Source organism: Galleria mellonella, unplaced genomic scaffold (genome assembly GCF_026898425.1).
Source record: "Galleria mellonella isolate WM207_F2 unplaced genomic scaffold, CSIRO_AGI_GalMel_v1 utg33, whole genome shotgun sequence".
In the NCBI taxonomy this organism is placed as follows: Eukaryota; Metazoa; Arthropoda; class Insecta; order Lepidoptera; family Pyralidae; genus Galleria; species Galleria mellonella.
This window is the reverse complement of record NW_026442079.1, coordinates 9,189,105-9,214,215: the sequence shown is the minus strand read 5'-3', so window position 1 is coordinate 9,214,215 and position 25,111 is coordinate 9,189,105. Positions and strand designations below refer to the sequence as shown.

The 25,111-nt window shown below is 31.8% G+C and overlaps 2 protein-coding genes across 3 annotated transcripts in view; both read left to right on the top strand.

The window, feature by feature from the left end:
* LOC113520549 (neurocalcin homolog) overlaps positions 1 to 25,111 on the top strand; it is a 133,930-nt gene that overhangs the window by 70,303 nt on the left and 38,516 nt on the right. The window lies entirely within an intron of this gene.
* Positions 1 to 25,111, top strand: part of LOC113520529 (neuronal calcium sensor 2) — a 122,882-nt gene that overhangs the window by 70,114 nt on the left and 27,657 nt on the right. The window contains exon 1 of one of the 2 annotated variants that reach the window (XM_026905896.3): positions 4,004 to 4,672. The exons of the other annotated variant lie outside the window; for it this stretch is intronic. The gene's annotated coding sequence lies outside the window, so the exon portion shown is untranslated. Of the gene's footprint in view, positions 1 to 4,003; positions 4,673 to 25,111 lie in introns of those variants that run through there. 2 annotated transcript variants of the gene reach the window in all.

Genomic DNA, 25,111 nt, shown 5'->3' with positions numbered 1-25,111 from the left:
CTTTGTTAGAAATAGAATATGTCATTGATCGACAATAACATTATCACCTATCAATGTTTGAATACTAAATAGGATTAATTAACAATTGAGTTCCAATTAATTGCACCGGGTTTAGTAAAGTACAGTCAGCGCCTAAAATCGATGAATACATTCATGATTTTAATAATAATCTTTTAAACCCTTGTACACCTACATATATAAAAATCGCATGTCACGATCTCTGTTATCTAATTACGCTAATCTGCGAAATTGCTTAACAGATTTTAACGAAAATGTGTATTGTTGTTTTCAATTTGGCACATTGTCCTGATAGAAAAAATGAGCTCGATCTGTGATGGTAGGAGGTAAAACAACGCTTGCCATATCAGGTAGTATATACGAGGTTTGTCCGGAAAGTACGTATAAAAGTTTTTTAAAAATTTTATTTTACAATTATTCAGGTAAATCAATTTTATCCCCTTCAAAGTACTCCCCCTGTGACATAATGCACTTGTGCCAACGCCGTTTCCACTGTGAGAAGGCTCCTTGAAAGTCCTCTGGTTGTAGGTTTCTCAGCTGCCCCGTCGTAGCTTTTTTTATCTCATTTATGTCCCCCAAATGCCGCCCCCGAAGTACCAATTTGGTTTTTGGGAACAAGAAGAAGTCACACGGGGCCAAATCCGGCGAATAGGGGGGGTGTTCGGTCACCGTAATGGAATTTTTACTCAAAAACTCACGGACAACAAGAGAGGTGTGGGCAGGGGCATTGTCGTGGTGAAGAATCCAACGCCCCTCTCGCGCCAATTCTGGACGAACTCGTGCCACACGAGCTTGGAGGCGTCTGAGCACATCGACGTAGAATTTTCCATCAACTGTCTGGCCTGGAGGGACGAATTCGTCGGAATGTGAAGTGGAAGGACGTCCTGAACGTGGGTCATCTTGAACGCTTTCTCGGCCCTCTCTGAATCTTTTTAGCCACTTGTGGACGGTTGGTTCCTTCACAGCATCATCCCCATAAACTGTTCTGAGATCGGCAAAAATTTCACGGCCATTCTTGCCGAGTTTCGAGAGAAACTTGATTACGACGCGCTGCTCTTCAACGGAAGCGGGCTCCATGCCGACGGGGTTTCGTTAAGAGGTAACTTCACAGATGGCGTGACAAGCCAGTTCGCACCGCACGGCGGTCAGACCAGAACTGAAGCATTGTTAGGGACATAAGGAAGGGGTCCTGCGCTTACCTGGCCTCCCCACTCCTCTTTCTCGCATTCCAGAACACTTTTATACGAACTTTCCGGACAGACCTCGTATATTGAACCGACAGGTTGAAGTGCCAATTGAGCGGTCATATATCTTAAAGATTCAAAAACAGAAAGGAACGAAACGTTTTTACGATGTTAATTTAATTTCTAGCGTTAATTTTGTTGTGAGTTTAGTGGTTGTGGAAATTTAGATTTTGGCACTGACTTTTTGTGTAGACTGTACCTATACATTTGTCAGCAGTCAGATTAATATTTGATGCATTAATTCACTCTTTCATTACAAGAGTAATGAACCGGTGAATTCAGTGAATTGAACTAAATTTATAACATGTTTACTCTTTTTACAGACTGAATTTAAAGACGAGATTGATGTGATTATTTAGTATTTATTTCTACCAGTTTTTTTTTTTGCGTAAAGAATCCTGGATAAAGTGAATTTTTATCTACGTGAATTAGGATTCTTTACGAATTATGACGAATACGATGAATATTGTATATTAACTCAGGATATAGCTCTTCTCTATATCAAATTTCATTCAAATCCGTTCAGATTCAGGTTTTTAAAAATTCTAGATTAGATGAAATTCAAATCGTTTTATATTTCGACTTATAATGTTCTGTTTTGGATGAGGATTTTATTATTACTATAACTGAATTTTGAACTGCTATAGAAAATTAATATAGAGTAGGGGAAGTACTCTTTTTATATACTTCATATAAATGTGTATCTATTTTGCTATTTAATACATTATAATTTGTACAATTAATACGAAGGTTTTGGACATTACAATTTAGTCAGATAATATCGCTCTAACACGGTATATTTTGTGTTTTTTTTTAGAAATATCAGCTATCACATTGCAGATCAAAGCGACTACACTTAAATTTCTACTTTATGTTTGTCTATGTTGACGATGTGCATAAGGTAAAATACATAGGATCTAAGGTACATTAGAACTTTTGTTCGTGTCTTTCAAGGATTCGTCACGAAAAGTTTAATATCCCAAGTAAAGGAAGATTAAATATCGCTAAACTATAGTTTCACCTGCAATATCATGTTACCAAAAGAGTCCTTAGAGCATTCAAAAGAGGTGCCTTCAATTTCTCCTCTATCGAGGTTTAGAGATCAACCAATAAAATACAAGCTTTTATATGCGACTCTGGTGACGGCTAATCACAAATCGACCATTTATAGCATTATTATTATAATTATTTTTAATGTTTGTTTCTTGTAAGTTTTCTACTTTAAATTTTTTGGAGTGAATAATAAAGAGTACGTATCGTATTTAATTTTTTTTGTCTGTCCCTGCAAAAACGTGCTGAGTGAAAGTTTTGGAAGGAAAGGAATAATTTAAATGTCATGTTCAGTGTCCACATTCAGCTTGTGAAATATTTAAACGTTTTGCACACTTCTAATTCTAGTATCGAATTAAAACTTTGTTAATATGTAGGTAATTTGAGTAATAATGTAATATTATTATAGAATTGAGCTAACGATTGAGCCGGAAATTGCATAACAGAGGAAATTGGGTAACAATAATCTGAGTTTGGGTTCACTTAATTCATTTCATGGCTTCAGTTTTTTTATAGTTATAAGTTATAGTATTTGCAATAAGTAAATTCCATGGCTTAATTACGTGAAAACCGATAGTTCTACTTCATGTATATATTTCCGAGCAAATTCTTCCGTAATCTTCATTCCAATTTCTAGTTTTTGCGGATTTATATAATTTTGTTGGATATAAGTATCTAATTTTGCAGTTTTATAACATATATTACACGATAACATAACGCCTGTACGATATTCTCATAGCACGAATTCTAATCGTAGTTTTTATTTGCACTCGTTTACCTCGATTCAACTCGATTCACCTCATTTTGTAGGTACATATGATTATTCATTGATACTGATCTAAATTTATTTTTACTCGATAAAATATCGTACTGTCCGCTTCTATTTCAAATTTCTAATGGGTCACACAAGTAAACTATGCGAAGTTTTTTCCTGATAATTTTAATGATTACACAGTGACAGTATAGTTAATTGTGCTATAGTAGCACTGCCGTGAAGATATAAACAGACATACGTACATGTATACGTCCTGTTTTTTTCTTATTTATCTTTACTAATAATAATTGCTTCCAAAATTGTTTTATATATGGATATTAGTCGATGAGGTTTATGGTGTTCGACTATAAACTTCATGGTCGGTTATATACTAATTATGCCTCTGTTAAATCTCTGTTAATCATCATGAATACCAAAGATTTCAGACAAATGAAGTCGCAGGTAGTTTTTTTTTTACTAATATTAGAATATTCTGTCATATTGCAAGAATTTACATATAATATTTGCCTTGTATGATAAGTATGAAAAATAAATATTTATTTATTTTAAAGAACGATATTATTGCATACTACACCATTGCATTTTCTCGCATACTTCATCAAAATGTATATCATAACTTTTTAAGAAAATAATGGGAATAAACAAAAAAGAATAAGAATTACACAGACTAAAAGTTGGACTGTGGATTGTTTGCTCGTCCTTTTGCAATAAAAAGTTCTTGTCTGCTATTTAATTTTTAAGAAAAGTTTGTGCAAACCGCTTGGCGCTCGTCATAAATTTAATGAATGATATTCGCCGTTTGAAAGTTTTAGATACTTTTTTGGTAATTTATAAATCGAACCCGTCTTTAGAAATAAAGGAATCAATATGCAAAGTAGGTTGGTTAGCATTGTAAGGTAGTGGTGTGGAGGTCGCGAGCCGTGCGTGTCGATGATCGATGGTATTGCGTGCGTCTTAGGAGCGTGGTAAGGTCGCGCGAGTACGGCACTTGGCGACTTCGCTGTGGCCCTCAGCAAGCAACGATAGGGCGGCGTGACGTGGCTTCGCTTTAGTCCCTAGCGCCTGTCGTCGCGGCCACCTCCGCCTCCGTCGCTTCGCCTCTACGCGCCGCCGCGCCTATGTCCCGACGCGCATGCCCCGTACGAACTCCATGAATTCTCTCTACGTCATGATTTAAAATGATACGTCGAGCGATTCACCGCGCATTCGCTACGTCGTCACGGTCAGGATACCTCTGATGCAACCGCCGTTGTAGGTGTCGGTGCGCCCCTACGGTTCTAGTGCTGTCATTCTCTGTGCAGAGCCAGTTAGTTGAGCACTCGAAAGGGAGCGCACGGCAGCGCCGGTATCGATCTGAGCATTTCGTGTGTCCGCTCGTGCACAACGTTCTCTCGGGATATTCGTCCATCGGTCGCCGTCGGCGCCGGCCTTGTTGCCCTGTTTACGCGCCGCGTATACCTATTTCATCCGCGCGATCATGCTCGCCAACGTTAATTGATAAGGCGGCACACGCATCTGCATTTACACCTGAGAGCCGAGTGGGCTCATCACTGTTATTTGATCGATCTCGTGCAGCGAAACTTAGGTAAGCCTCAATATATTATTGCCGCAATATATTTTTTTATGTTTTTCTTTATTTTAATTACTTTGCCAATTTTATTAAGCTATTGGAGCGAATGCCAATTGTTTGTAGTAAGTGTTTGTTTTTTTTTATTTGTACTTAACGCCATTGTTATACCTGCTTACTTAAATTGTGACTATACCTTCTTTCAATCTATATTTGTGTGAGTAAAGTGTATTCAAATATTTCTATTGAGTGTTAGCTAGCCATCTGGTTTATATTTCTAAAGTTAGATTGTAAAATCGTAAACCACAGGGAATCATCGGTACAGGTATTTGTGGAGCCGTTTCTTCGACGCTATCCACTCTCATTTTAAGACAATTTCAATTTATGTTAGGTACGTTATTAAATTTATGATTGCTTTGTATGTATTACTAATGCAAAAATATGATACTAGGCGTAGAAAAAATGGAATAGACGACTTTTTCTTGCACGTGATGTATTTCTTTTTTCTTACTGCGCATGTCTTGAGCAGTGGTTTATTTGTCGTACAGCTCTACAATGGAGTTTCCAAATATCGGTAACTGTTGATTCCGTGAGCGTTGACACAAGAACCAGGATTAGACAGCAGTGGCTTCTACGACGCTTGTCTCATATATGAGAAATTACGACTTAATGCCATATTGGTTGTAAATTCCGATAAGAAAGTACTTATTAATTACGTTAATCAGAACAGCCTGTAGTTAATCAATTCGTAAATAAATATTACACGGACGAAAATGTGAAGTATTTCATTACAACATTACATACATACATAACAATGTAATAATATCGCGCGATATTTTGAAATCTGATAAAGGGATATAAGATAATTTAAGTGCTTTTATCGGTATTTTTGGTATTGTTTTTTGTATTGTTGTTTATTGGTATAGAGGACTAGGTTCAGTAGAGCACAAAGAATGGATACAAAGATGAAGATTATGATCGTTTTACTTTACAAGTTGGTAATATTTTTTTTTACATATTTTTGGTTATACATATTTGTAATTACATTAGGTTTATACAATTATAATTATTATTCATAGCGGCCAGTCCGCAACACCAAATGTTGGTACGAGTGCGTACTAATGATATTGAACAAAATACACGTAAACTACATTTGATAAAAAGAATTTGCTAAAAAATGAAGGTACAGTTATATGTTTACACACACATACAAACATATATATATATATATATATATATGTTTGTATGTGTGTGTAAAATCATCTAAATCAATCACCAATCTTCATAAAAATAAATATATAAATAATACTTATATCAACGAAAATAACTATAACATCGTTAAATATGGAAAAAATTTAATCCGTTCCACCCTTGTACCTTTAGAATTAAAGGGACTTTATACTTACCCCTTTTAACCCTCGACTAACGATGTCAGAAACCGCTCTAAGTACTAGTTACTACAAACAAATTATGTGTAACTACCACATGTACAAACAAATAAATCTTTATTCCTTCAATATGAGTCGTAGGTAGTATTGAGTCGTTAGTAGATGGTTTCTTACCAAAAGAAAAAAAAATGGAACAGGTACTTCTTTTAATTTAAATATTTTATGTAAAAAATACTGACTAGGCGAGTGAGTTCAACTTACACTTGACTGGATTTTTTTTATAAAATTTATGAGAATTCTTTCTCAAGGTTATTGGGTATAATCAAAAATCCTTATTCTAGTATTTAAAGATAGATTTAGGTAACAATTTTAATAATCTGGAAGCAGCATAGTTACGGTTGTAGGTACTTATAATTATGTTTTAAGTTTTTAGCTCATAATTGCCGGTTATTATTATTATAATAATAATATAATATTATCATCATCATCATCATCATCATATCAGCCGTTAACTGTCTACTACTGAACATAGACCTCTCTCTAAAGTAGGGTGGGAACCACTAGTTGCCACGATTGGCGTGCGAGTTGGTAACGAAGAAGGGCGCTGTTGCTCATCCCTCGGTCTTCTCAAAAGTTTCCTTAATCGCCTCTTATGATACCTACGGGAAAGGAAGGAGCGTTCCATGCCGGGATCACACGGCATAGAATACACTATAGTATTGATTAGTTATGATAGCATACTATAAGATTCTCTTTAACGTCCAATCTTTATATCTGGCACATTGTTAGCTATGTATTCTATCGCTTGTTATAACTCGTGGGTAGGTCAGTCTAAAAACACATTTTTCTTGTATAGTTTCGTATCGTTCGACAATATACTGAAATAATTATGATTCTGTAACATACGGAAAAATGCTTAAACGGACATGATGAAATTATGGATATTTGTCTACAAAACCTTTTAGGGTCTTTTAGGCATAGTAAGTTCATGAATATATTATAAAATTTTATGTAGAGAAGAAGCATCATCAGAGATGTTTCATTCAAGAAGAAGAAGAAGCTTAGAATATATACTATACGTAATAAACAGGATTTTATCATCATCATCATATCACCCTTTAACTGTCCACTGCTTAACATAAGCTTGTCCTTGAGGGGATTTGTCAGTAGGTGCTTGGCAGGCGGATTGGCAACCGCAGTTAGGTTTTGAAGATGTTTTAAGAAGAACACTGCTGCCCATCCCTCATCCTTTCTTATTCATCTTTTATGACACTCCTTCACAGGGCTCATCTATTTTATTACCTTCAGAATTTTTTTATAAATGTGTATTGTTTACTCCTACTTGATAGTTAGGATTTTTTTTAACCGGATGGAAAAATGACCCTGTAGGTGACGGTAAAGGGCAAAACAAAACATAGTAGTACGTATATCGCGTGTTTTCCATTTGTATACTTTCTACTTATCGTTGCATACTAATGCCGTTAATTGTTATCAGGATATTGTTATATAGGCGAACAAATAGACACTCTCATATCAGTATTGTATGGGAAGTTGGTAACACTTTGTGATGTTAAATGCAACATTTTAAATAGTCATGTAAAATGTTGCAGTTTTTTATTTGTATACTCAATACCTATATATTATATTAGTTTACCATAAAGAAAATATTATCTGACTAGTTTCAGAGCTTTATTTTTAAATAAAAATATACAGTATACTCTGCTATGTTCATGGTACTGTACATGTCTATAGACGACGAATACCATTTTCCATCAGGTGAGCCTTTAGATCGTTTGTCATTTTAAGTTGCATAAAAAAAAATTATAAGCGCATCACTTTAGAACGCTGGCACTTTTTTAGCTTATTCTTTTTTGTTCTGTTTATAATTGTCGGGATAAAGTTTATATGATAGAGAGTATTTGTAAAATTATACGCAAAAGTAAAAATTATAAAAGGGAAGATTTGGTCTCATTTTCTTTAGTAATACCTACATAGGTTTGAAGTCGGGGCGGACAACTATAAATATGAAAGTTTAGATAGTTATTCATATTATTTAAATGGCTGAACGGATTTAATTTGAAATTAGTATATATATATATATATATATATATATATATATATATATATATATATATATATATATATATATATATATATAGGTATTATCTATATCTTTAAATTAGCACATAGAATACTTTTATCCTACTCCACGTGGGTAAATTTGCAAATCAGCTATTAAATATTAGGGTTGCATTTGCAATACATTTGTATTCGCTTATCGTCTTCATACTTCCATCTTCTTCCTGTCCTTATCCCATATCATTTGGGGTCGGCGTAATGTATTTTTCTCTTTCATTCATCTCTATTTGAAGTTATCTCAGTATTCACTCACTTACTTGCTATATCATCTTACAAAAAATTCATTAATTTCTTTTTTTTTTGATCTTTCTTTCTCTGCCCTTATAATTGTTCACATCCATATTTTCTTTAAAATAATACTTTTTTCGTTTTAATACTTCTCTTATAACCAAAACTATGTAGAAAGAGTAGTAAGGAAAATTGATTCCTACTCGTCCTACACTTTACACTTGGCTAATGAGGGCTAATAGTTACGTAGCCGCTGAGGGACTGCTACAGAGACTTGGGCAAGTTACCAACCGACTTATGTAATAAATTATTGTTATTTCTTACTTTGATCAAATCTTAATAAATCTGATTGTATCTTTATGACATGATAATAATAATTTGTTATGGTTAACATAAAATTATGAAACTATAGATATAACTCGCGGCTTTACTTACATATCATCATTATCAACACATAGGCTTTCCCCGTATAGTGCCGTAAGAAACGGTCTTGAACTTGCATTCATTAACTTTTTGCAATGCAGGGATTTGTGGTTGCTGTTATATCAAATGGGGCCTCCCCCACTAGATGGAACGGCTGCCTTAATTCTTTACACTGCGTTTACCTGTACGGGGTCATCATTCAAGAACCTTTCTTCCTCATCGGTTGTTAGGTTTTCGAGCAACTTACCTGCAAATATGACAAAGATGTAGTAAATTTCATTCAAACTCGTTTAGTCGTTTAAGTGCGGTTGAGTAAAGAGAGAGGTTGAGTAAAAAACGGATAGATAGAATTTTCGAAAATAATATGTAGCCTATGTTACTTGCTGATAATGCAATTTTATATGGATGAAAGACTTAAAATTGATTGAATAGTTTATCCATTAAATAAACTATAAATTTTTTCCTCTTTATAATTTAATCACGATTTTTATTTGCATACAGTAAACATCTAAAGGTCCTTCCAGTATTTTTCTGCACTATTTATCCTAATTATATGATAATATTTCAACTTTTTAATTTATCCCACCTTATAAATTGCTATGTGTACCTATTTATTGCCATTGTGGTATTTTTATATTAAAATACAATCGATTAGTAATGTGAAATACGGTCGATGCCCCACTTTAGCATCAGTTCTGCCATCAACTGGTATAATGTTGTTTATTATGTATACGCTGCATATTTCCTATTATTCCTTCCAATGGGTAATGTGAATAAATCGGCTTTCAGAATTGTTTATTACATTAATTTACTTCAATATTCCGTAAAAAGAAAATTAAAATGTTTGTAGCGAATCGCTCAATAGTTCAACTATGCTCATATGCTCCATTCTATACTATAATGTAAGTATATAAATAATTGATAAAACGACTATAATATTTGTTAATATAATATTTATCTAGATACATCTACACTTTGTACAAAAACTACAAGTGATAAAATTTCTAGTACTACGAAAGGAGTACAGGCCAATTACGTAACATTTAGTGTATCTGCTATTACGACGTGTTTGTTTTTTTTTTTTTGAGACGTTGTAACAATTTTAAATCCATTGACAATGCCTACTTGTGTTTACAAACAAATTTCCTTAAAGAAGACCTTGAAAGGCCGTAATAGAAACTTGATCCTTTGTACCGCGCAGTCACATTATTGGATTAGTACGTAATGCGCAAAAATTGTTTCCATCTTACACGGTATTTGCCGTATCTGCTTTTGAAGGTTGTAATAATATACAGTGTAATAATTTTAAATCGGTAATACTTAAACCAAAATTCTTAAAGAAAGACTTTTAAATGAGGGAATGAAAAGTTGATCTATTGTATCGACTGCCTAGTTTCATAGTGGGTTTAGAATGGAAAGTGTAAAGCCCAAAAATTGTTTTCATTATCATTCCACGTTTCTCGGACAATGTTATATTTCTAATTGACGTTGTAATTGTTCTAAACGTCATAAGTAATATCATTTATTAAATTATACTGTTTTTACCTGTATACGTATTAATAATTCAACAAATACCCATATCTGCATAGAAAACATTCCGCGTACATCTATTGAGGATACACTAGTTTGATTAACATAAGTCCCGCATAAAAGTGTATGTATATCAGATTAGTACATAGTAATCCTTCCACTTTATTGGAATCCTTGAGAGTTTTGTAGCCCAATGTTTAGATAAAGAATAATATTTGTTTTCTCTTTTTATGCCTAGTAGCCTATTCGAGATTATGATAAAGGTTTATAATTATACTATGTCTTAAAAATTCACATCGATTTTTTACACACGTTCAAAATAAATCTCTTTGTAAAAATCACGATTACTAATTCAGGCGACGGTGATTTTGTTCCAAATACCACCTTTAATTCAGATACGATTAGCTACGAGAAATTTGAGCAAATCAAGTGTTTTTTACAAGTTACATTTGTTACAATAGAAAATAGTCGTCAATATATCATTATATCGATTCATTATCGTCCCACTGGTACCACCGGTACCCCCGGCACGGGTCTCTCCTCTTAAAAAGACAGATATATTTTGAAAGAGGAAGAGAGAAAACATTCATCGACTATTACGACGCTGACTACTCAAAATTTTTTATTTGAGTTTTTTCTAGCTACCTAACGAAATCCTGTGATAAAAAAGGACTTTTTGTGCATGTACCTTTTACGATATTTGTTAATTCCAAATCGTTTTTGATAACTTGCAATCGATAGGGTTAATCCCATATTGATCTCATATAAATTGTTGCGATTGAAGTGGCCGTTTTTTTGCAACTCAAAATAGCCCGCGGCATTCTGTACATATACGAGTAATGTTCGTAGTCCTGTCAATAACATTAAAATATCCAACTTTTTTTTAGGGAAGTTTATTTAGCCCACCGTTACAAATACGCATAACTGCGTTAGTGAGTTGGTCCCTAGGGTGATGTGGGGCGAGATATGTAATAGAGGTAGGCAGGAAAATGGCGTCTGTGCGATTATGGTAGTGCGTCGCTTTACAGTACTTCTCTCGCGCCGGATGGCTACTTCAGGGAGTGAGAACGTTAAGCGGTGCAACCATTATTGTTTATTATAATATATATATATATATATATATATATATATATATATATATATATATATATATATATATAATAGAAATTAAATGCTGTAATCAATATGACTCGGTAACGCGATCATAGTGTAAATATAATTTTTAATAGGCCGTAAACAGAGGTGCCTAGTCAATTCTATTTGTTATTGGCATAATGCAAGAGTATATACTTCCGATAAAAATAAGATTAAGCATCAATGAATATTAAATTATAAATTAATTTATAGCCGCTTTCAAAAAGCGGAGGTTGCAAATGTATCTATATTTTTTGCCGCTACGTTATGCGATTACGTCGCGAATTTGGAACCGATTTTAATATATTTTTTTGTAATCAATAAAGTTTATGCTCGTGTTGGTCCCATATCAATTTTAAGACGATTGAGGGCGCTGTTTTTCTTTGTGGAGCAATTCACTGTTTTTTCCAAATAAAATTTAATTTTCACGATTCCGAGCCTATGAAACGTCATTTATCGGTGTGCTTAACGTTTTAAGTAGTCATTTTTCTTCTATGTTAATTGAATTTCATTTCAATTTCGATTCTTTCATTGCATTTTAAATTCAACTTATTTGAAATGCAATGAAAGAAAATATCATAAACTAACTGGGGATTATGACTTGATGATATTAACAATCTTGTTAAAATAAAAAATAAGATGAATATTAAAAGATTATTATGAATTAAATACAGGTATTGCTTGTCAGTATCTTATTTTATACTAGTTTTTTACTCGCTATTTTGTATGCGTGGATTTCAGAAGTAGGACAATCAATGAAATAGACCACTGCGGCGTATCAAGATAAAACACACCAGTTTTTAAGTTAAACCTTCAGGAATACAATTACGAAAACCGTGAAGTATTTTTGCGTGATGCCGTCAGACAGACATAGACATAGATGATTTTTTTATGCAACTTAGAATAGTAAACAATCTGGCAGGACCACCTGATGGAAAGTGGTAACCGTCGTCTATAGACATGAGTACCATGGACATAACACAGTATACTATTCGCCGATGATACCCTCCATGAGTTGTCACTCCTAATGGCTTAGGAGTGGACTTGTTAAACATTATTGTTTTGGCTTCTGTTGCTCTTAATAAAACCCCTTACATAAATTTTTCTTAGTACAGACATCGCCAAGTTACATTTTTATTATATTAGTAAGATGCTTAGGTATGATTAAAAGGAATTATCTTCATTAATTATGATTAGAGTTCCTTAATGTTTTTACGAAGAATTTTTACTGCTCCCTCTTTGTTTAATGTTAAATACGTCAATTATGGTTACTATATAATTAGGACATACACATTATTTGGTACAACTGCTGTCTAAATTGTCTCAAGGGATTTTGTAGGAGCCATGTTTTATTGTACTCTTTACTTCGTTGTCTCTACCATTTTGTCCATTTTATGTTCAGATACTGACGTTAATTCCGCTCAATTCCCACCTGTTTCTATTGGCCTCCGTCATATTAGTGTTACAATTTAGCTTGATAGAAATAGAATACCGTGAATTTCCGATTCAAAAGAGTAGGTCTTTTGTGTCCTTTTTTGTTTTACTCTCTAATATTGCTACAAATTTCTATAGATAGATTATTAGATTCGATAGGAGCATATCCGTTAATAAAACAGATTATACAAATATTATTAGGGTGTGACAAATTTTGCGCGTTTTTGTGACTTATCAGTACTGTATTGAACAATTTTACCAATATGATAGAAGAGCAAAATATATGCAATTATATGTAGAGGTATTTAATTTCTTAACATCGTTATCGTGGATGATCTGGGCATTTAAAATTATACAATCGTGCATTTTGTTCTTTTATTATACGAGTATCATAAAATAAGTATTTATTTATTATTAAAATATAATACATTTTATAATTGAAATGATAGTGAAACTAGATGGTGTATTAAAATAAAATATATACCACATTTGAAATTAGACATTTAAAAACCCAACTTTGAAAACCGCAGCCAACTTGATGCAGTAGATTTTGCATGATGCTGGAACAAACACAAAAGATAGAGATACAAAATTTCTAAAATCTATTGTTTTGGAATTTATTACTGTTATTAAAACCCCTCATATAGATTTTTCTTAATTACCTCCCATATACAGACATCTAGATATTTGAGAGTTCCCAATTAACTTAAATCAAGAATTCGTCACCAGGACGCTTGTAACGGCGTTGAAATATCTATCGGAAGCACGCAAATTTTTAATATGCTGTCTCGGTCATAAAACATATAAAGTTGTAAACAATTATAATAATAATATAATAGTATAACATAAACATCCGACGTTTGGTCAATTGTTCGCGACAAATGTCATTTTAAATTTCCCTAATTCAAAATTCTTTTATTTCGTATCTTTATTGTAAGGAAATCTTTTGAATGTGATAGAATTACAGTGTCTCAACCAAAGTGAATTTCAAAGCTAGGTTTATTACGAGAACAATTTTCTTCACGAAATATAAAAAAATCATTTCATCGAGTTCATAAAATAGAAAATAATTTTCGGCTTACTTTATTTCAAATTTAAAGTTACTTTTTGTTGTCCTAATATAATTTATTACAGTTAAATAATAATGAAATAACCGGCGAGTAAATGTTTTATTTGTTCAATCTAAATGTAATTCAGATTATTATATGAAAGTACGTATTTTTTTTACATTGAGTTTTGAAACATAATACGTTTTAAGAAACCTCACAATTAAAGATGAGTTTCAAAACAATCACTGCTCTGACCTTCAAACATTGTTCAAGTTTTTTTTTTCCTTTTTCTAAATATCTTAATTTGATAACCTTGATCTTGATTTTAAGATGTATATAGCCAAAAGTTGGTTTGGTATGGTAAGAAAGAACAGGTAGATATTGATAATAAAATAATTTTAGTAAATAGACATGACAATCTATTACATGATAATCTTTTATAGATCGCTCCGCGCGGGTAGGTAGGTAGAAAGATACGTTAGATAAAATACTGTTAATGTGACCTACAGATAAAGTACTCGTAGCTTTCTATTGGTGCAAAATTTTTAAAATTATATAAGTATTTTTGAATTTGTCTTATTCAAATAAAATAATCAAAGAAATCGGTTAATTATTTCTTCTTTATAATATTAGATATTGGAAGCCTGCTAAGAGTTTAAAATTATTTGTTGTTGCCACCACCTGTTTTTGTGTCAAGTTATACTTTTATTCTGAGAATATGTTTACATATAGAGTAAAATATTTACCTATTCAATAACATAAAGGTGCTGTAAATTGTCTTTGTAGCTTTTCCTGTGATCTGTTTCCTTCTTTTTATGGCGTTTCTCTATTAGGTGTGCTGGTAAAGTGGTTAGCTCTTGAGGGATCAACGACTGAATTAATTATGTTCATATAACAATTTTAAAATACGCTTACAGAACCCTATAAATGTGTGCTCGGCAAGTTCAATCGCTTTTTATAATCGAGTCTTTGATTCCGTTTGGATTTAGATGAATTAATTGGGGTCGTGATACCAATTAGGGGCATGCAAGACAATGTTTGCCATCACACCCCATAGGCCTAGAATAACGTATCCCTATATAAAGCGGACAGCAGGCAGCTCCAATTCTGCCGTGTTTGTATCTTGTTAGAGAAACACGAACCAGTTAAATGGACCGTACGCTTGATCAATTTAAATAATCTAGATTCACGAACGGAAATGAAAATGTTATTTGTTCATTACGGATTTGCTGCTAATATTTACTTACATATTCTATTACAAATATTTTCTTCCTTCGCTTTCAATTTTTATTTAATGTGTTAACCTTTTAGCTACTAATTTAGTCATTTTATTAATACAAAGTGTTTGAGTTGTTGTTTGATTTGTCACGATTTCATGAGTAGTTTAGCCATGTTGATACTGAATTAATTATTCCCGGTAGAACATGCTTATTGAACCAAAATAGCTTGCGCCATGATCGGGCATTCTCTCTTATTAACAAGCTATATATTTCATGTGTACTCTAATAATAGTTTAGGAAACATTATAAATGTTCTAAACAACGCAATAAATGACACTTCAGATAACGGATAATATATAGAGAGATTCCTGAAGAAAACATGCGAAGTAGAAACTTTACATATTTTCTACAGGTTTATGCCAATCGTTAGGTTTCCCGTCAAAAGAAATGATATATCAGCGATAACACTTATTGGAAATGACACTTGTCTCCGCATTTATATGGAAATTGTTCGATGTTGTCTACTCGTTTGATAGAATTTAAAGTTATGTAGGTATAGCCTAGGAAATTCTTGCTGCTATCGCTAGATCGCGTGACCTTTCTTTAACTTACATCAAACGGATATTATATGATTTTGTCTGCGATCGATATTCGTCTAAGAGAATATTCGTTTGTCTTGGCTCCTTAATAAGGATGCATTATAATATAAAATAAACAAAATTATCTTAACACATTTTTCATGTCGGAAAAAATCAGCTTTTAATATACATAAAAAAATACAGATTGAGAAATTCTCCGTGTCAGACGTCGGTTGAAAAAACATATCAGCGAAGTGGATTGAGCTGAAATAATTTTTAACTTCATCTTGTAAATTTACTGTCCCTATAGGGATTTCGTTTCTATTAATATTAATGTAAAACAGTCTTCTCCAATATCGAGTTTAAGCAAAAAGCGGTGAATTTTGTGAGTTTGTAACTTTTTATTACAATTTTATACCAATTACTCCGTTTTTGTTAGCCTAAAAGTTTCTAAAGCACAAAATTAATGATAGCTACCTAACTACACAAAATGTTTGTACCTATTTAGAAGTAAATTACTGTCGTGGAATTGACTAAAATGGATTTGACTCGGCTGTTTTCTGAATGATTCAAATGAGGCTTGCAGTTAAAGGTCCGACCAAAAACTCAATTAGGCACAAAAGTCTCTAATGTAGGTTGATATTGTTTCTACGCGATATTGAATAAAAGCGAGCTGGTTGTCACAAACAGAAATTGAGCGGAAATATTCGCAGTTTTCATTAAAACAAATGTCAATAACTTTAAAATTTAACGACATTTCTGAGTACTAACTGATGTATTTTTATGCGATTTCAAACAGGAGAAAATATCAGTTCGCCTATATTTTATTGATATATAGATGAGGTGTCATCGAGCAACACGTGCTGTTCTTGTCTGTGTACTTTAAATTCCAATCCAATATCAAAAGTTGTCAAGGTGCATTAAAAATACTGTTAAAGAAGAATATAGTGTTTTGTTTATCTATTGAAGTGAATATTTTAAAGAAAACAGAAAATAACAGAAGGAATCTAATGTAACAAAACTGTAAAATTTGAGGTTAGAAATAATTATTTTGAAGTGTCACATAATACCAACCTAATAATATACCTGACATTCGTCAGTGTTACTAGAGGTGATATACTTAGTGTTGCCATAACAAATATAAATTTTTATCCATTTACAAACAGATAACAATAATATTATGGATAATTTCGAAGATCTTTTTACTCGAATGAAAATCGAAATGGCAAATCAAACAAAAGAAATTATTTCGCAATTAGATGAAAAATTAATACCTTTTACGCACGATATAGAAAAATTGAAGCTAGAAAATAAAATCTTGAAGGAAAAAATTTCTAACTTAGAAAAATATAAAAGAAAAAATAATCTTATTATTTATGGAATTAAAGAGAACGAAACAACTGTAACTGATCTCATGGATTTAATTAAACAAAAATTAGGGAATGATTTAAATATCGGCCTAGAACATAGAGATATAGATGCTATCTATCGACTTGGCAAGAAAGATATAAATAATCCGAAAACAAGACCGATATTGATTTCATTTGTCAATGGTTGGATTAAAAATGAAATAATGATGAATAAAAAGAAACTTAAAGATGCATATGTTTCTGATGACTACCCCAAGGAGGTTCTTGATACAAGGAAAGAATTACAAAAGAAACTTTCCGATGAAAGGAACAAAGGAAACTATGCAGTTATAAAATATGATAAACTGATTATTAAAGAAAAGTCATTCTCTGTAGAAAAAAGGAAAAGGGAAATATCAACTTCTCCAAAGCCCCAACAACGAAAGCAGTACGTCGCGTCCAAAACAAACAAAATAAATGCATATGACGTAATGAGAGGAAGAAGTAACTCTTTTACATCTTACAACTCTGCATTTAAAGAAAATAGCTAGGATAAAGTCATCAGTCACCGCAACAGTATACCGTATATTAATAAAACTAATACAAGCAAAACATTTCCCAAGCCGACTGGTCCTCGTGGGAAATTAGACCATCACCCTTCATCTACAAATATAAACATAAGAAATAGATTAAAAAATGATAAAAGAAGATATCTAAACATATGCACATATAATGTGAGATCATTGTCATCAATAGAAAGATACTTACAACTAACATATGCTCTCAGAAATATAAACTTTGATATAATAGGGCTATCTGAAGTTAGAAAAATGGGTTGTAATATTGAAGAATACCAAGATTATATTTTATGTTATATTGGACAATCAAAAGGTTTATATGGAGTTGGATTTTTAATAAAGAAATCATTGAAAAACAACATAGTTAGTTTTACTGGTGTCTCTGAAAGAATAGCGCTACTTCAATTAAAATTCGAAGATTGGAATATATCAATAATTCAGGTATATGCACCAACAGAGAGTAGTACAGAAATAGAAATTGAAAAATTTTATAAAGAACTTGAGAAAGCACATACTTTAACTAATAACAAACTGATTGTAATCGGAGACTTTAATGCTAAAATAGGATATCCTAAGAAAGAAGAAAACATCATTATGGGCAAATATGGATACGGAAAAAGAAATAAACAAGGCGAACGACTAATAGAATACGCTCTCGAATATAAACTATCGATAACAAATACATTTTTTAAGAAAAAACCGTCCAAAAAATGGACTTGGCAATCACCAGATGAAAAAGTAAAAAATGAAATAGATTTTATATTGACGAATATGCCAAAACTAGTAACTGATTGCGAAGTTATAAATAATATAGAATTTCCATCTGATCACAGACTTGTAAGAACAACTTTACAATTAATATTACCGAAAAAAAGCAGAATTAAATTTAATAATATACCAAGGATTCCCGAAACAGAAATGGAGATAACAAATTTCAGGAACTGTCTGAATTCTCGTATTGAAGCAAAAATAGAAGGAATCACAAATGTCCAAAATTACTATGATGTAATAGAAGAAGCAATATTATATAGTTCAACGATCAATACAAATAGTAGAGTTAAAGAGAACAGAAATAAAATATTCAGTGAAAATTCCAAGTCCCTAATAAAACGAAGAACAGAATTGGCATTTACAAAAAATAAAACAAAAGACATGAAAGTAGAATTAAGCCAACTGTATAAAGAAACAAAAAAGTCAATTAGGAAAGACTATAGTGATTATAGACAAAAAATAATTAAGAAAAATTTAAAAAAATATAAAAGCACTAAACGAGCTTTTAAAGAACTAAACCTGCATAATACATGGATACAAAGGCTAGGTAACAAATCCAATACAATAGTATCCAGAGACGATATATTAGTCCAAGCAACAAATTTTTATAAGGAACTTTATACAAAAAAGGACGAAGAATTTAAAGTAGAACAAGAAATAAAGTGCACTAGTAAAATAAAAACTATCGATGTAATACACGAAAATGAAATATATGAAAGAATAAAACAACTAAAATCTGATAAAAGCCCTGGTCCAGACAGAATAAGCAATGAAATTGTGAAAATTAGCACACCTGTTCTACTTAAATACCTTACACAGCTTTTCAACATGATATTAGATACTGAAATAGTACCAAAACAATGGTGTATGTCAGATATCGTATTATTGTATAAAAAGGGCAATCCATTAGATATAGCAAATTATAGGCCAATTAGCTTACTTGTGAGTATATACAAACTCTTCTCATCTATAATATTAAGACGAATAACAAAAGATATTGATAAAGCACAACCGATAGAACAAGCCGGTTTTCGTTCAGGATTTAGCACAATAGACCATATACAAACATTAGAACAAGTAATAGAAAAATACAATGAATTTAATAGACCTTTATACCTAGCATTTATAGATTATAATAAAGCCTTTGATAGCATTAGCCATAATTCTTTATGGACTGCCCTGAAACAATTTAATGTAGATCAAAAATACATAAATATTTTAATATACATATACTCAAATAATTATAGTCAAGTTAAACTAGAAACTAAAGGAAGTAAAATAAAAATAGAAAGAGGAGTTAGACAGGGGGATCCTTTATCACCTAAATTATTTATTGCTGTATTAGAAAATATTTTCCAAAACCTAAACTGGAAAAATAAGGGTATAAAAATAAATAGGTGCTATTTAAGCCATCTTAGATTCGCAGATGATATTGTTGTACTGGCTGAGACAGCTAAAGAATTGGAGAATTTGATATATACTCTAGATCAGGAAAGTTTCAAAGTAGGCTTAGAAATGAATACTACAAAAACTAAAATAATGACCAACAGCTTAAAAATACCAATTAAAAGAAGGGAAAACAACATAGAATACGTAGATAAGTACATATATTTGGGTAAACAAGTATCATTTAACAAAATAAACAACGAAGAAGAAATAGGAAGAAGATGTAACATAACATGGAAAAAATTTTGGTCCCTTAAAGAAATTTTAAAAGGAGATTATTCTATAAATATGAAAAAAATTGTATTTGACACTTGTCTTTTGCCTTGCTTATTATATGCTAGCCAAACATGGATTTTTACAAAGAAAGTTAAACAAAAAATTACAACAACACAAAGAGCTATGGAAAGAAGTATATTAGGATTAAGAAAAATACATAAAATTAAAAATGAAAAAATCAGACAAAGAACTAAATTAACAGATGCAGTCACACATGCTCTACGTATAAAATGGCAATGGGCGGGTCACATCTCACGATTTACTGATAATAGATGGACGTTTCAAAGTACGAAATGGACAGGACCACGAGGTAAGAGGAACGTTGGTAGACCAATAAGACGGTGGACTGATGATATATTAGAATATACAGGAAAAGACTGGTTTATGATAGGCAGAAACAGAGAGTTGTGGAGAAAGATGGAGGAGGCCTTCACCCAAAGAGGGGTCCATATCCAAGAATCGAAGAAAAAATTACACTAACAATTAGTTATTAAGAAAAAATATAAAATAGATTAGATACTAACAATACTGTATATATATTAGGAATATGGAAATAAATAAAAGGCTTATTATTATTATTATTATTATTATATTTTATTTATGTGTGGATCTGCAACTCGATATCTTCATCAATCCTAAGTAGATTTTAATAGTTAATTTCAGGGTAACTCCTGTATTGGTCACATTAATTTTTTTATGATTGTTTTTTTTGTATTTTTGCATATTATTACCATATTAATTGTGAATTGTCCACTGCAGAACATAGGCCTTCCCCTATTGGGGAGGTTTTGTCAGTAGTTGCCACGCTTGGCAGGCAAGTTGGCAACCGCAATTCGGTTTTGGACATGTTTTAAGAGGGACGCTGCTCCCCATCCTTCTATCATTAAGTTCCCTTAGTCGCCTCTTACGACAGCCACGAGTAGACGGCAATTTTTTTTGCATAGACGTAATAAATTACTCTATTATGAAAATCTTATATTTAATAATAGCGAAACAATCAGAATGTTATGCACGTATAAGGTGTGTATGAACTTATTTCTCATAAGAACTTAGAATAAAAATAACTATGTATAAACAAAATAATATAGATGTCCACCCTAGATTCAATACATTGATCCATGCTATCGAGTGAATAAACTTCATTATCTCCTATCTCTATGAAATTGGATTCACGTTATTTTTTAATATGATTATGATATTTATATGCCTAAATATATCATTAGCGATATTATTTACTGATAATTCGTTATGCTAATACACATATTTATGATTAACTGTAGTACAATTATATGGGTACTTTGGTTGTTTTTTTTTTGTATGTTTTATGTACCTAATTATTTTATGAATAATAATAGTCAAAAATCATACTGCTGACCCCAGCAGGTTAATATATTGTAATATATATTATAATAGATTGTTTAATAAAACTTGGTTTAAATGAAAGGTGAGTTAAAATATAATACACTGCGCCCGAGTTCCCCGCTTTCACATATCTGGAACCTAGAGTTGCCAGGTGTAAATATATATGAATGAGATGAAGCGTTTAGAATACTATTAAAATAGAACTTATTTTAATAGCATTTTGAGGTTTCTGACGATTGTTTGTATGGTTATTACAAATATGACAAGTGGTAATATTGTTGTTGTTGTAAATCTTTATTGTGCACACTTTACATTGAAATTCTTTCTATACAGCTCGGTCGGTAATGTTAGTTGCGCCACTCTAACGTTACTATTGGTTCGGTCGGTTTGTCCCAGTCGTAAATAACTTATTATAAACGAACAATGTGGAGACTATAAATATAATTGTAGTCCAGTTATAGGGCTAATCTCTTAGTAATTAGGACACAATGTTTTTTTTTTACTGCTACTAGTTTGAATGTCCACCTGGTGTTGAGTAGCTGCCGTGAGTAATTTTATCGTTTTATTGTCTGTTAAATACATTCATGTCAGCAACACACGCGACTCGTCATAATAAAAGTGAAGTGGTTCTTAATTTAGACAGATTAATTTGTAGGCAAGATTTATTCACTCATAATGTTGCACCGCCATATTTTCTGTTGTTTTTGATTACGGTTGACTGATAGGCAACGCCTTATGGCGTTAACTTCGCCTTTAATAATACTTGTTTACGTGTGAAGTAAAGAAATGAGATGACGGAAATAAATTCTGCTCTGCATTGATGATGTTCAATTATAAAATGACAGATGAGTTACGAAAATGAATGAAACAAGAAGCGTGTGAAATATAGGCCTTTGGCATTTGATTATCTCTATTGTAAGTATTCCGGCGTCGCTGTATAATGTGTTACTACATTTTTAATAATCTCTTCCCTGTAAACAGAAAAACAGTATCATCTAGTCCCAAATTAAGTATGTAGAAATAGATATCAAATGTTAAATAATGAAATCCATTCTTTAAACTAGTATTCATTAAAACGCTCTTCTATATGTATATATATGATGTTGTGGCTGCAGCTATTTTGAAAATATTATATTATTGCGTACTAAAGATATATGCAAAAGTTCAGTAAAATCGTTTATAAGTAACCAGTTCCAATTCAGCCTCTAACATTTGATCTAAACAAACAAACGAACATTACAACTTAAATAGAAGCTTGTAAATAATGTAATATGTGTATGTAAATATTTAAATATTTGTAGTAAAATTAAATCTATATTTATCATTTCGGATGTAATTACACAGTTTCCAAATCTCATAAGCTGGGATTCGGTTTGCGGGACATCAACCTTTAAGAGTATAAAAATTTATAGGCACTCAACTAGATACGTTTAAATTAAATAAACCTATAAAAGTATTCAGCTCACGTAACGGACCGTATATTTTTAAATCAATTCAATTGGGCATCCGATTGTAATATAGCATCAACATCAATGATTCTAAAAAAGATAACCTATACATAAAATAAAAATATGTTATAAAAAATATTTCAACTTTAGAATTTTTGTTTGTTGCCGCTTATCGTTGAAACGGCTAAATTGATTTAGAAAAAATGTGAATTAAATATAGGGAACTGAAATTAATACAGGGAATATAGTAGACTCTTATCAAATCTTTATTTCATAAAAATGATTTAGATATTTAAAAGTTGCGTCAATTGACTATACTAAACAATATCTAAAAAAAAATATATATATATGTCCAGTAGACGGTTTGTTTCAAATAATGGAACCATTAAAATTGTGGTTCGAAATAACCACGCGGACATAATCGCAGGAACAGTAAGTAGATAATAGCTACATGCATTTGCACATATCATTGATTTCCTTTCATACATATGCCGCATGAAACGAAATGAACATGCTATTTACCAAAATTGCGGTTTGAATTTATACTATATTTTAAGTCGTATGGGTACATGAATGCTCGTATTTGTCCGTATATAGTAACTGTCATTAGTGACATCGCTTAAAATTAATCATAATTAAGATTTTACTATTTCTTTCGGGCTATTTAATACACAAACATAGAATTTGATATAAATGTCAAAAAGTACAGAGTACGAACATAGTTGTAATACAGGACTAAGGGTTACGTTTAAATTTAAAAGAGAACAGAGCAATATACAAAATTTTCCGTTAAGGTGTCAAGTAATGAAAAACGCTCTAGTACAAATTACAATAGTAATTGCAAAACGAAGATATACATATATTACAGTGCGCTCCTTCCAGCAGTATTCCGAATTTCATCATTCAGTTTATTATATTTTATTGTGGAGCTGACAATCGAGCCGACCGTCCAGCTAATAAGAGAGGGTCAACATCCCCTATGAACACTTGCAGTACGAGGGGAGTCGCTAGTGTGTTTAATTACAAATATTAAATTCTGTTGCTATATACAGGACAAATAACAGCAGGAAATCGAAATATGCTCGTAAATCATTAACTATGGAATGTAATATCACAGTCCAAAATCCGAATATTTCATAATGATCGTACGCCACAAACAAACACTCACAGCGCATTCCGCTTTTGTTCAATATTGATTTTAATAGCGTTATGTACTACCACTTGTATTACTTGTTATCTCTTTATCTTTATACCCGTGTTAGTTACTCATGTATATTTTTATGTATAGAGTAACGAAACCCCGTATTCTCACATGAACAATATTATTTGCATCCAAACGTGAACACGCCACTTTCCTTGAGTTCTACTTAATACGGAGTGCTTTTGTGGAACCGTGTTGTATCTACGAAAGGCTCAAACTATCACTTATTATGGATATTTCACATTGAACAAACGATCGGAATCTAACTTAGCGGTTTTCTTTGTATATTGAAATTTATAGTACGACGTTTAAAATCTTGCGGTAATAGTCGTAGTTAAGGGAAAATATTGATTTCTGGTATGTATATACAAATATATAACCACTATAATTTTTTAAATAAATATTCTGTTTACAAACTTGAATCCTTACTAATACACTGTACATATACAAATGTTGATAAACTTTGAAAGCATCTGAATTTGATAGTCGGTCCTTATCATTTTTTTATTTAGATTATTTTATGCATAATTATCGTAATGTATAATAATCGTAACCACTGCTTACTACTAAAACATTGTGTGTGCTACATCTGGTAATGCAAGCATTCATGATTTATGGATTGAAGCGGGCACTTGTTATTAGGCACTGTATGCTTATTTGTCACCTTCGTGGTACAAAAAAGTAATTAATAGATACTCTCGTCGTCTAAAATATAATGAAATACAGATTAATTAAAATAAAGATATGAATAATATTTTGTATCTTTGTAGAAGGATATTTGAGGAAGTTGTTACTGCGCAATTGGGTTTTTTAAAAGTATTTTACGATTAAATAATGAGGTACATTTAAACATTATTTCTTAATGTGTTCAATGTTGTTAATTACTTTTAGATTTTGTTTGCT